This window comes from Salmo salar, chromosome 03 (genome assembly GCF_965601325.2).
Source record: "Salmo salar chromosome 03, fSalSal1, whole genome shotgun sequence".
NCBI classification, from domain to species: Eukaryota; Metazoa; Chordata; class Actinopteri; order Salmoniformes; family Salmonidae; genus Salmo; species Salmo salar.
In genome coordinates, this window is record NC_138293.1 from 81,752,501 (window position 1) to 81,766,595 (window position 14,095).

Consider the following 14,095-nt stretch of genomic DNA (forward strand, 5'->3'; position numbering starts at 1 on the left):
TGGACTAAAGCATCCGCCAACTCCTGGACAGTCTGTGGTGCAACGTGGCGTTGGTGGATGGAGCGAGACATGATGTCCCAGATGTGCTCAATTGGATTCAGGTCTGGGGAACGGGCGGGCCAGTCCATAGCATCAATGCCTTCCTCTTGCAGGAACTGCTGACACACTCCAGCCACATGAGGTCTAGCATTGTCTTGCATTAGGAGGAACCCAGGGCCAACCGCACCAGCATATGGTCTCACAAGGGGTCTGAGGATCTCATCTCGGTACCTAATGGCAGTCAGGCTACCTCTGGCGAGCACATGGAGGGCTGTGCGGCCCCCCAAAGAAATGCCACCCCACACCATGACTGACCCACCGCCAAACCGGTCATGCTGGAGGATGTTGCAGGCAGCAGAACGTTCTCCACGGCGTCTCCAGACTCTGTCACGTCTGTCACATGTGCTCAGTGTGAACCTGCTTTCATCTGTGAAGAGCACAGGGCGCCAGTGGCGAATTTGCCAATCTTGGTGTTCTCTGGCAAATGCCAAACGTCCTGCATGGTGTTGGGCTGTAAGCACAACCCCCACCTGTGGACGTCGGGCCCTCATACCACCCTCATGGAGTCTGTTTCTAACCATTTGAGCAGACACATGCACATTTGTGGCCTGCTGGAGGTCATTTTGCAGGGCTCTGGCAGTGCTCCTCCTGCTCCTCCTTGCACAAAGGCGGAGGTAGCAGTCCTGCTGCTGGGTTGTTGCCCTCCTACGGCCCCCTCCACGTCTCCTGATGTACTGGCCTGTCTCCTGGTAGCGCGTCCATGCTCTGGACACTACGCTGACAGACACAGCAAACCTTCTTGCCACAGCCCGCATTGATGTGCCATCCTGGATGAGCTGCACTACCTGAGCCACTTGTGTGGGTTGTAGACTCCGTCTCATGCTACCACTAGAGTGAAAGCACCGCCAGCATTCAAAAGTGACCAAAACATCAGCCAGGAAGCATAGGAACTGAGAAGTGGTCTGTGGTCACCACCTGCAGAACCACTCCTTTATTGGGGGTGTCTTGCTAATTGCCTATAATTTCCACCTGTTGTCTATTCCATTTGCACAACAGCATGTGAAATGTATTGTCAATCAGTGTTGCTTCCTAAGTGGACAGTTTGATTTCACAGAAGTGTGATTGACTTGGAGTTACATTGTGTTGTTTAAGTGTTCCCTTTATTTTTTTGAGCAGTGTATATATTCCAGATGTGACTGTCTCACTTCCCTTTTATTTAGTATATATTTGATGAAGCCCATTCAAAAACAGTACAGGACTTGAACCAGGAAGTAGGCAGACGTTCATAGGGTATAGAGAATAGTGCCATTGGGATGCAACCATGGTAGTTGTTCAACACAAAATGAGGACAATAGCTGTTTTATTAAATGGCTGGCTTATGGCTGGCTGGTTTGATGACTGTAATGTGCTGTTTTCTGTAAAGCGCTGACCGTTGTCTGTTGGAGGCCTCTCATTGACCTGCTGTATACTGGGTGTGTGTTGCTGTACTGAGTGTTCTGTCCGTCCTTCCTCCCCATCTCTCAGGGGAGTAGCAGGCTGCAGGGGTTCATCTCTGGGCTGACCTGGCCCCAGGCTGCAGGGGTTCATCTCTATTCAACTCTGGGCTGACCTGGCCCCAGGCTGCAGGGGTTCATCTCTGGGCTGACCTGGCCCCAGGCTGCAGGGGTTCATCTCTGGGCTGACCTGGCACCAGACTGCAGGGGTTCACTCGGGCTGCCTGGCCCGCTGCGGGGCTTCATCCTCTGGGCTGACCTGGCCCCAGGCTGCAGGGGTTCATCTCTGGTTCATCTCTGGGCTGACCTGGCCCCAGGCTGCAGGGGTTCATCTCTGGGCTGACCTGGCCCCAGGCTGCAGGGGTTCATCTCTGGGCTGACCTGGCACCAGACTGCAGGGGTTCATCTCTGGTTCATCTCTGGGCTGACCTGGCCCCAGCTGGAGGCCCATGAGCTGGACACAAGCTAGGATCCAGGAGGGAACATGCAAATTTGCCTAGGTCATATTCATTAGGGCACAACCTCACAAAATGTCGGTGGACTCAGACTTTGTGATTATGTACACTATGTTGTAATCTTTGAAGCAGGGAGGCATGTTTGTGAGGGAGCAATGTCTTTCAGGCTTGGTTGCTAACCCAGTCATCTTGAATAGAGCAAGTCAAGTGTGTAAGTCAGTGGAGGCTGCTGAAGGGAGGACAGCTTATAGTAACAGCTGGAATGGAGTCAGTGGAATGGTATCATACATATGGTTCCCATTTGGTTGATACCATTCCACTGACTCCATTCCAGCCATTACTATGAGCCGTCCTCCCGTAACAGCCTCCACTTGTGTATGTGCATATGTGTGTGCTTGTATGCATGCGTATGTCCGTGTGCATGCCAGAACATGTGTGTGTGTGCGTATGCCTGAGTGTTTGCGTGTTTGTGAGAGCCTGTCAATCTGAATCAGCATCGGGACTGATAATGTCAGCTAGAGAGAAAACCGTTTTAATCAGTGGAGGACATTGAAGTGGATTGGTGTGAGCTTTTCACTCTCCAGTAGATATTTACTTTAGTGCGAGCATCAATCTGAGCAAGCTGCGTTCAACGGCCGTGAGGAGGGAAAATTGTCCATGAGACTGTTTTCCAAACAGTTGTCAACTCAGGTGTCAGGTGATAAACATGATAAATACTAGTACTCTCTCTGTTTCTGTTTTCATTACTTGTTCTCTCTCTCTCTCTCTCTCTCTCTCTCTCTCTCTCTCTCTCTCTCTCTCTCTCTCTCTCTCTCTCTCTCTCTCTCTCTCTCTCTCTCTCTCTCTCTCTCTCTCTCTCTCTCTCTCTCTGGTTCAATTTGTTGACCCTACACTCTTGATGCTGTAGATGTCACAGGCTTATCTACGTGTTTGCTCCTCGCATTAGAGCGAGATACTCCGCCAGACGACTAATAGGAATTAACCATCAAACACACACACATGCAAGCACGGATGCAGGGAGGCATTTACACATACCTGGCACACGCACACACAAACACACAAGCAAGCACAAAGACACACACACACACACGTTTGTTTTACTATCCTTGTGGGGAACAAACAATTGATTCCCATTCAAAATCCTATTTTCCCTCATCCCTAACCCTAAAACTTACCCTAACCATTAACCTAACCCTAACCTTAACTTCAAACCCCTAAACCTAACCCCTGACCCTAACCCTAATTCTAACCCTAACCCTAAACCTAACCCCTGACTCTAACCCTAATTATAACCCTAACCCTAAACCTAACCCATAAGCCTACAATAGCCTTTTTCCTTGTGGGGACTGGCGAAATGTCCCCACTTGTCAGAATTGTCCTTGTTTTACTATCCTTGTGAGGACTTCAGGTTCCCAAAAGGATAGTAAAACCAAAACACACACACACACACACACACACACACACACACACACACACACACACACACACACACACACACACACACACACACACACACACACACACACACACACATACACACACACACACAAGCAAGCACAAAGTCACACACACACACACACATCTGACCACGATGTGCTTTCCCAGACACAACAAGACAACAACCAGAGGAAGGCCACAGCAACAGGTCCCGCACCACATATCTGATTTGATTTAACAGCGAAAGCTCTCTGTTGTCATGGCAATGGACATCCTTTCTTTTGTGAAAGGCAAGGCACCTTTTGAAAGTAGAAAAATAAAGGTATGAATGCAGAAACATTGGCACGAAATTGTCTCTTTTACTCCCACATGGGTATTAGTCACTTAGAGAGAGTGGATTAGTTAGCCTGGTTAGTGGAGCTTGATCATATACTGTACTTAGCACATGAGTAATGCTGCAAAACAAAAAGCAGTGAGCAGTGTATTATTTGGGATGCAGGATGATGATGAATGATGATTCTGGTAAGTGGAAGTGAATATGTCCACATGGACGAGGGCAGTTATCAGAAGGCATTATCAACTACCTCCTCCACCATCTCCTCCATCTTCTCCTCCTCCCTTTCCTCTTCCTCCCTCCTCTCTCCTCCTCCTTCATCTCTTTCTCCACTTCCCTGTAATCCTTCTCCCTGTGATCCTCCTCCTCCTCCTCCTCTTTTCTCTTCCTCCCTCCATCACCTCATTACCTTCTATCTTTTCATGTGTCACCTGAGACGATATGTTTTGAAGACATCTTATCAATCGCTTCTTATGAGAGCAGGGCTCAGGAGAGGAAGAGGGAGATAGAGGGATAAGGCAAGGGAGGGGAAAAGGGAGCGAGGGATAGGGAGAAGAGAGATAATGAGAAAAGGGGAAAGAGAGAGAACGTACATGCGTGGTAAGAGAGTGGAAGACAGAAAAAGAAGTGAGAGAGAGAGACATTATTATGAGCCGTCCTCCCCTCAGCAGCCTCCTCTGGTGTGTACGTGCGTGGGTGGGTGTGTGTGTAATGGCAAGGCAGTTAATCCTCTCACAGTGTGTAATAGAAAAAACATAATCATCAAGCACAAATTGATCTTTCCACAAGGGCTGGATTGAATAACGCCCCCATGCTCATCAGAACATAAACATTGTTTCATCGCTGGAACATGTAAGTGCAGCAATCACAGCTCCTTACTTCCACCACTCTTCTCCTCTCTGTGAAGACTGCTGATGTAAAAACTGTTTTAGAAAATTGATTACATTTGAATGGACAGTTTACCAAGAGGCATACAAATACATTAGCCTTTCTGAGAATTCACGGCCGCCCTTAGCAGCCAGTGTGTTTAGGAGGGCGCTTGTGTGTGTGCATACAGCAACACATGCCTTCTGAAGTCTGTATCTAAAGCGAGTCAGTCCCCCTCTCCTCTCCCACTTCCCTCTGCTCCCATCTCTTCCCCACCTCCCTTGACTCTCTCCCTCTGGTAGTGCTCCAGTTGTTCTCCTGCTCTGACAGATAGATGGTACTGGGACTACACTGTCACTATATACTCTCACACTCTGACAAACAGACGCTCTTGCACCCCTCTCCCCTAACCCCCCTCCCCCCACCACTACTCATTCTACAGTACTTCCCCCTCCCCCAACTGTAGTCAAGTGTGCTTAAGCACAGAAAAAAAAAAGGTATGAAATGTATGAGTTGTATGAAATGTATGCATTCACTACTGTAAGTCGCTCTGGATAAGAGCGTCTGCTAAATGACTAAAATGTAAAATGTAAATGTAAGGGAGAAAGTGCCATTTAGCACAGATCTAGGATCAGATTACCCTACCCCAAATCCTATTCTGAACCATTTGGCAGGGTTGTGTTTGAGACCACCTAAAGCGAGACAGATTCAAGACCAAGACTGGAGCTAATCGAGAGCGAGTCAAGACCAAGACTGGAGCTAATCGAGAGTGAGTCAAGACCAAGACTGGAGCTAATCGAGAGCGAGTCAAGACCAAGACTGGAGGGGGGGTGAGACCGTTCTGATTTAATCACTTCAGTTTTTGTTGGAAAGGAAAGGGTTAACACCGAAGAGAAAAAAAGATCCAATCAGGATTTTTCTCTGCTGGTCTCAGGGGAGATAAATCTAGCTAGCTAAGTCAGTCATTGGCCAGGCTAGGACATAAGAAGCTAGATAAAGGCATCTGCCATTCAACCAGTGTTGTATTCGAGAACCATTATAAAGCCAGAACGATTCAAGACCAAGCCCGGAGCAAATCGAGTCCGAGTCAAGACCAAGACTGGAGGGGGGATGAGACCGAGTGAAGACCAAGACCGGAGGGGGGGATGAGACCGAGTCAAGACCGAGACCGGAGGGAGGGGGGCGAGACCGAGTGAAGACCAAGACCGGGTGGGGGATGAGACCGAGTCAAGACCAAGACCGGGTGGGGGACGAGACCAAGTCAAGACCAAGACCGGGAGGGGGGGATGAGACCGAGTCAAGACCAAGACCGGGAGGGGGGGGATGAGACCGAGTCAAGACCAAGACCGGGTGGGGGATGAGACCGAGTCAAGACCAAGACCGGGTGGGGGATGAGACCGAGTCAAGACCAAGACCGGGTGGGGGATGAGACCGAGTCAAGACCAAGACCGGGTGGGGGATGAGACCGAGTCAAGACCAAGACCGGGTGGGGGACGAGACCAAGTCAAGACCAAGACCGGGTGGGGGACGAGCCTCAGTCAAGACCAAGACCGGGAGGGGGAAAAGGGGTCCAAGACCGAGTCAAGACCGAGACCAAGTCCAATTTAAGACCATAATTGTAATTTTGTCAAAACAGCACCATAATAAGAGTTCTAAATGTCCAGTATTTCTGGGTTCATATTTCAGAACAACATATGGATTCTTTAGACATTCAGAATAGTGACAAATGCATCCTGAGGGAAATTAGAGCCACTCTACAAAGTATTACTAACCCAAACACAGTTCTGAACAATGGGCCTCCCACGCCTTATAAAATAATGATTATAATAATATAATTATGATAATTATATTATTATTTCCAATTATGTTCTAATTTAATCTCTTCAGTTTTTGTTGGAAATGAAAGGGTTAACACCGAAGAGAAAAAGTTCCAATCTTTCTTTGCTGGTCTCTGAGGAGATAAATCTAGCTAGCTATGTCAGTCATTGTGTAGGTCATCAGAAGCTAGATAAAGGCCTCTGTGTCACGGAACTCTAACATGCAGGAGGGGTGAAGTCAGGCGCAGGAGACCAAGGTAGGTGAAAACACGTTTAATAGACACCAGTCCAAAATACCGAAATACAAGGCAGGGTGCAATAAAATCCAGCAATAGGCAAGAACCCTCAAACCGAGTCGGGACACAGCCCAGGAAACCCGTATGCCAAAATAAATGAACGGCAGAGAAAACCCAATCCCCAACCTTACAATAGTAGACACAAATAATCCCGCATAATCCCAAACCTAAACAGACAGACTAAATACCCCCACTAACGAACTAACTCAAAACAGGTGCTAACATAAAACAGACATCACCAAATGAAAATGAAAAGGAGATCGGTGGCAGCTAGTAGGCCGGCGACGACGACCGCCGAGCGCCGCCCGAATGGGGAGAGGCGCCACCTTCTGTAGACGTTGTGACACTCAGGCATTTAACTGTATTAGGGCAACATTTTGGACTGACAGTGGAATCAATCAATCACATTTTGACTGAATGAGTAGGACTGTTTTTAACAAAAACATATGGAAACTTCTACTTTCTTGAAGGCCAACAGTTCACTGCACAGTAGTGAGCAGTAGTTTTCCCACGGTCTAGCTAGCTAGTTTTTGTTGTCGGCTAGTTTGCAGCGGCTGCAGCAGGTGTTATCAAAGAGGATGTTGTTGCTAATTTGTTAGATTCTCCCTTTTCAAGAATAACTTAACATGAAGTTAAGTTTCACATGATTATCATCTGGTGAGTGGAACTGTGTTTTTATTGCAGTGCGCTAGCTGTTGTTAGCCATCTCTGTGAAAATGACTTACGTGTGTGAAACATTTTTGCATTTAAAGTGGAACTGCCAGCATTTTAGCAACATGAAATCGTATTAGAATCTGTTCATATACACCCCCAGGAGGAATATGATACTTAAAAAAATTATAATCTGACAAGCTTAGATATGGTCATTTTCATGTTTTTATAAATTCTTACAATGTTTGGGAATTACATATACTAAGGCATTTGTGAAAATTCTACAGCAATATAGAGTGGGAAAGCGGCCATGCGTTTGGACAATTAATAGACACTGCAGAAAATAAAACCGAATAAAAACATTTATCAAGGCACAAAGTGAGACCCAAATGCAGACACAGGAGGCAGATGGTTGGAGTCTTACAATGTTTATTAATCCAAAGGGGTCGGCAAGAGAATGGTCGTGGACAGGCAAAAAGGTCAAAACCAGATCAGAGTCCAGGAGTTACAGAGTGGCAGACAGGCTCGTGGTCAAGGCAGGCAGAAAGGTCAGGTTTGCGGGTACAAAGTCCAGAAACAGGCAATGGTCAAAACCGGGAGGACTAGAAAAAAGGAGAATGCAAAAAGCAGGAGAACAGGAAAAACACTGGTTGACTTTGAAACATACAAGACGAACTGGCACAGAGAGACAGGAAACACAGGGATAAATACACTGGGGAAAATAAGCGACACCTGGAGGGGGTGGAGACAATCACAAGGACAGGTGAAACAGATCAGGGCGTGACAACATCTGTCTTGTCCAGGACCGAAGTCTACACAGACCGGTGCGCTATAGCCAATCACAGCTACAGTCGACCTTTATACAAACAAGCCATTTGTCACATGGGCCTGCCATCATTCACTTTGAACTAGACTGTGTGTTTACAGGCATTTGTAACAGCAGGACTTTAAATCATTAGAACGAATTCTCCAAAAGCCACAAAATACACGTGAATGGATTTCTTCAAATACGTAAATCTCACGGGAGTCCTTACATTTGTGAACTTTACAGTCCTATTGATCAAACAACCATAAAAAGTTAGGCTCTCTCTCCCTCAGTTATGCACATCAACAACAACAAGATCAACAACTAATGCTAGCTGGAACAAGATGAGCTAAAATCTAACAAAGGAACATTAGATAAACCCTCTCAAACTAGTTGGCGGTCAAAATTGCACTGAAAAACGATTGTGAATTGTAGCCTCCTCGTCCTTCTGCAGCTTGCCTGCCAATCTGTCGTTCTGCCCCTGAACAAGGCAGTTAACCCACTGTTCCTAGGCCGTCATTGAAAATAAGAATTTGTTCTTAACTGACTTGCCTAGTTAAATAAAGGTAAAATAAAAAATGTAATAAAAATGCATGCTTGTCCCAACCAAGTACCCAAGCTCACTGGCTAAAGTGTGCTAGCTACTTCCAGACACAAATGAGAGAACACCTCACTCTAAACATTTACTTGGCGTAGCAGAGCTGGTTAAGCTGTTTACATGTTGTCTAGAGCGTTCTTGACTTTTTTGCCTACGTTTACTGACACTGGTCATATTCAGCAGGTGTTGCGTGTTTGTAAATTCATTCGTTGTTCTGTGCTCTGGCACACTCAGACGAGAGTGCTCTAAAATCAGAGTAGATAGCCAGAGTGAATTTGCGAGCGCAAATGATATGCTAACTGTATAACAGTGATTCAAGTTTTTGCTAACCAAATGACACCTGCGTCTCCAGCTGTGTACAGCCACCAAAAAAACGATATGAGGGGAGCAAGTCAGTCACTCACTCAATCCTCCAATGGCATGACATGACATTCTCCTAGCAGCTAGCTAGCTAGCTATCTAGCTAACGTTAGGCTCCGTGTTTTTAGATTGCTATGTAAATAGATACGCTAGCCTATTAGCCACGTTGTGACTGACTTGTGACCATTGGCCTTGCTAGTTTGATTGAGATCCAACTTTTTAAAGTAATTATAGGCCAATCTTAAAGCTGTCACCCCCGGTGAAAATATTTGAAACCCTTGTGAGTGAACAGCTAAAAGAGTTTTTATTTACTAACTCTATTTTATCAATGTACCAAATTGGGTTTCAGGAAGAAGCATAGCACAATTACAGCAGCCATGAAGGTTTTAAATGATATCACTGAAGCCCTTGACAAAAAACAGCACTGTGTCTCACTTTTATTGATCTCTCTAAGGCTTTTGATACCGTTGATCATGCTATACTAAGGCAGAGATTGTCGAGTGTAGGTCTTTAGGAGCATACAGTTGCATGGTTTGCTAACTATCTGTCTGATAGAACTCAGTGCATTCAATTTGATGGGCTCATGTCTGTTAAATTGTCTGTCTGTAATGGTGTACCCCAAGGCTCTGTACTTGGTCCTCTCTTATTCACTATTTATATAAATAATTTTGACAAAAATGTCCAAAATGCGCAACTTCATTTTTATGCTGATGATACTGTTATTTACTGTTGTGCCTCGTCTCTTACAAAAGCTTTCCAGAACTTGCGAAATGCTTTTTATACTGTTCAACATAACATACCTTGTGTCAATTGAAGCTTATCCTCAATACTGACAAAACTAAACTAATGGTGTTTTCTAAAGCAAGAAATAGACCTCTGAACTTTTCACCTATTATTACCTGTCAGGGCATTGAGATTGAGATTGTAACTGTCACGTCCTGACCAGCAGAGGGAGTAGTTGTTTAGTATCGTGGTCAGGACGTGGCAGAAGTACTGGGTATGTGTTTGTCTAGTATTTCTGTTTCTATGTTGGTCTGTGTGGCTCCTGATTGGGAGTCATATATTAGGAGTGTGTTTGTCACCTGGTTTTTGTGGGTTCTTGTATATTTCGCACTGCTAGTGAATGTATAGCCTGTGAAACTGTCACCTGTGACAGAACAACCCACCTTAAAAGGACCAAGCAGCGGAGGAAATCTGGTGAGGACCGGGAAACACGGCTGGTAAGGGAGCCCGAGAGGCAGCCCCAATCATTTTTTGGGGGGGGCACAAGGGTAGTTTGGCTGGGCGTGGATGGAGCCCCAGGCCAGTTCCCCATACCCTTTTTGGGCAGAGACATACTGGACAGGTCCCGTGCTTTGGGGTGATGGGTGCTGTGGCGAGGCCGGGTATTTTCAGGCCGGTACGCGCAGTACCAGCGCTCCGCATGTGCCAGGGGAAAGTGGGCATCCAGCCAGTAGGGGTGATGCCAGTCCTGCGTTCGAGACCGCCAGTGCGCCTCTACGGTCCAGTGTTTCCCACTACACGCACTAGCCTTGAGGTGCATGTCTCCAGGCTGGCACGTCCAGTACCAGCCCCACGCATCAGGCTTCTAGTGCGTCAGCCCAGCCTCGCCAGTCTGGAGCCGCCAGAGCCGCCCGCCAGTCTGGAGCCGCCAGAGCCGCCCGCCAGTCTGGAGCCGCCAGAGCCGCCCGCCAGTCTGGAGCCGCCAGAGCCGCCCGCCAGTCTGGAGCCGCCAGAGCCGCCCGCCAGTCTGGAGCCGCCAGAGTCATCAGCCAGGCGAGCGCAGCAAGAGTCGCCCGCCAGCCGGGCGCAGCCAGGGACGCCCGCCAGCCGGGCGCAGCCAGGGTCGCCCGCCAGCCGGGCGCAGCAGGAATTGCCCGCCAGCCGGGCACAGTCAGGGTCGCCCACCAGTCCTCCGACGCGGCCAGGGGCGCCGCCTAAGTGGGCGACGCCGAGGGTGGAGCGGGGTCCACGTCCCGCACCGGAGCCGCCTCCAATATAGGTGGGTTGGGGAGGGGGGGTGTAGCACAGGTGCCGTCTTTGACGGCAGCCACCCTCCCTTCCCTCCCTTTTTGTTTAGGGGGGTATTTGTTTTTGTTTTTTGTTGTGGTATTGGGGATATTTGTGGTTTTTTTTTGTTAGGTGCATTCGGGGTGTGCACCTTTAGGGGGGTACTGTCACGTCCTGACCAGCAGAGGGAGTAGTTGTTTAGTATTGTGGTCAGGACGTGGCAGAAGTACTGGGTATGTGTTTGTCTAGTATTTCTGTTTCTATGTTGGTCTGTGTGGCTCCCGATCAGGGACAGCTGGTTATTGTTGTTCCTGATTGGGAGTCATATATTAGGAGTGTGTTTGTCACCAGGTTTTTGTGGGTTATTGTATATTTCGCACTGCTAGTGAATGTATAGCCTGTGAAACTGTCACTAGTCGTTCTTGTTTATTGTTTTCCCGTGTATGCTTTATTCAAAATAAATATAAAGATGAGTATTCACATCCCGGCTGCGTAATGGTCGATTCAACACGGCTACACCTGTGACAGTAACCTCATAAAAATATCTTGGAATTTGAATTGATGACGGCCTCTCTTTTAAATTGCATATTCAACAACTTACAAAAAAATTGAAGCTGAAATTGGGATTTTATTTTAGGAATTAGGCCTGTTTTTTTTTTTAAGCCAGAAGGAGGCTAGTATCAGCTACACTTATGCCTTTACTAGACTATGGGGATATTCTATATATGAATGCTTCCGCTCAGTGTTTGAGATCAATTGACACCCTTTACCATGGCACGTTGAGATTTATTTTAAACTGCAAAACCCTTACGCACCACTGCACTTTGTATACCAGGGTTGGCTGGCCTTCTCTAGTCACTCGTAGGCTCAGTCACTGGTATACTTTTATTTACAAAGCCATTTTGGGTTTACTACCTTTTTTATTTGGTCATTTTTATTGTTCAGAAATGTGGTAGGTACTCTCTTTATCCTGCTAACTGCTAACTGTTCCAAATGTCCGAACTGAATTTGGTAAAGGGGCTTTTGTGTACTCTGCGCCATCGTCTTGGAACGCCTTACAAAATACTTTTAAACTGGAAGAACTTGTCCCGATAGGTATTTTTAAATCACCTTTGAATGATCTTGAGACTGATTCCCTGACCTGTCAATGTTTTTAATTTGCTGTTTCTGATTTTGTTATACTCTTGTGAATTCTATGGTTTTACTAGACTACTTGTAGTTTTTCATGTTGTTTGTCTGTAATTTTTGTAATGACTTGGCGCTGCCTATCTTGGCCAGGACGCTCTTGAAAAAGAGATTTTAAATCTCAATGAGCCCTTCCTGGTTAACTAAAGGTTTAATAATAATAATAAATTGTATTGACATTCCCAGACTTAGTTACATTCATCTGTTTTTGTCCAGAATATTGAGTCATTGAAACTGAATCAGTGCATCTTGAATGGAGGCAGCAAACAATGTACCAGGCCAGCTGTGCTTTACAACCTGATAGCAATGATTTTGGACTACCAAGAAATGTATTGGTGAATTATATTATTCATCTATTGAACTGCATCCATCTGTTCTGTCAACAATGGAACGTTGAGTCAAATAGAACCTATTTTTAAAACCTCTTATGAAGTGGGTTTTGTAGCTTAAACCAGGAATTGTATATTTTTGACTGATATTATGAGTGTCTGTTTGTTTCATATCTGCAAAGTAAAAAACGCTGTCAGTTCCACTTTAAACTTTAGGTCACCGGTTACTTTATGTGCTAATGATGAAACGTTTTTTTTGCAATTGGAAGAAATAGTTGTACATTTCGATTGGGAAATGCTTAATGGTTGTGTTTCTGTATCATAAGCTGAAACGTCTTTTCCGATGTCATTCTTCCGTGAGCTGCTTCATGCCAAAACCAGTTGAGAGCTGCACGCTCTTGCTGCCTGCAGAGGATAGTCCGCTGAAACTAGGCTGTGTGTGCAGCACGCATGTGAATATTTTTCACGTACTTTGTGATTGTGTAGGCTACCTTGTGCATGATTTCTCTGTTGCACTACATCATTGACAAGTCGTATACCTCCACTACACTACTTTGATACGCATCAGAAGGGATTAAGATGTGGGGATAAGCAATGCCCACTGAAAAACAAGTGGCCTCTCCTACATGAGTGTGCTGATATTATAGTTGCCGTCCTTTCAGAATCCCAAACCTGTCACACACGGAAGGCATATAGGTTGTGAAACTGTTAGATACTACTGCACTGTCGGAGCTACAAGCACAAGCATTTCGATAGACCCACAATAACATCTGCTAAACACGTGTATGTGACCAATACATTTGATTTGATTTGATTTTATAGATTCGCAACTGCACAAACATGTCTATAATAGGTATAAAGACTTTTAAGATAATCACATTTCAAGAAAGGAGTGTATATAATTGGCCTGGTCGAAGTGGTTTTATCCGCTGACTGAATGGAAGCTGATGATTAGGAGTTCTTTACTCCGCTGGTCTCGACCGAGTCAAGACCCAGTATAAATGTATCCGACACCCCCGAGACGAGGCCGAGACACTCAATAAGTGGTCTCTAGACCGAACTACAGCACTGCCATTAGGGGATGGAAATAGCTGACCCTGTATCAGTGGTTAGGGGTAAACATACTCAAGAGCGTTCCCTTCTCTCTCCTAGTTTAGAGAGCAGTTTAGCAACCAACCAAGCCATGAAGGCTACTCTGTGCTATATGGAGAATATAGAAGTAAGGTTGTTCTCTTGATGCTTTTGTTCCCTAACCTACAGGTCATATTAGATAGCATGTGACAATTCGCCCAAGGCCGTGTAGCATTTGTTTAAGGCCCAGTGTAGTCAAAAACATGAATTCCTGTGTTTTATATATGTTTCCACACTATGAGCTTGGGATAATACTGTGAAATTGAGAAGAAATTATAATAATGACCT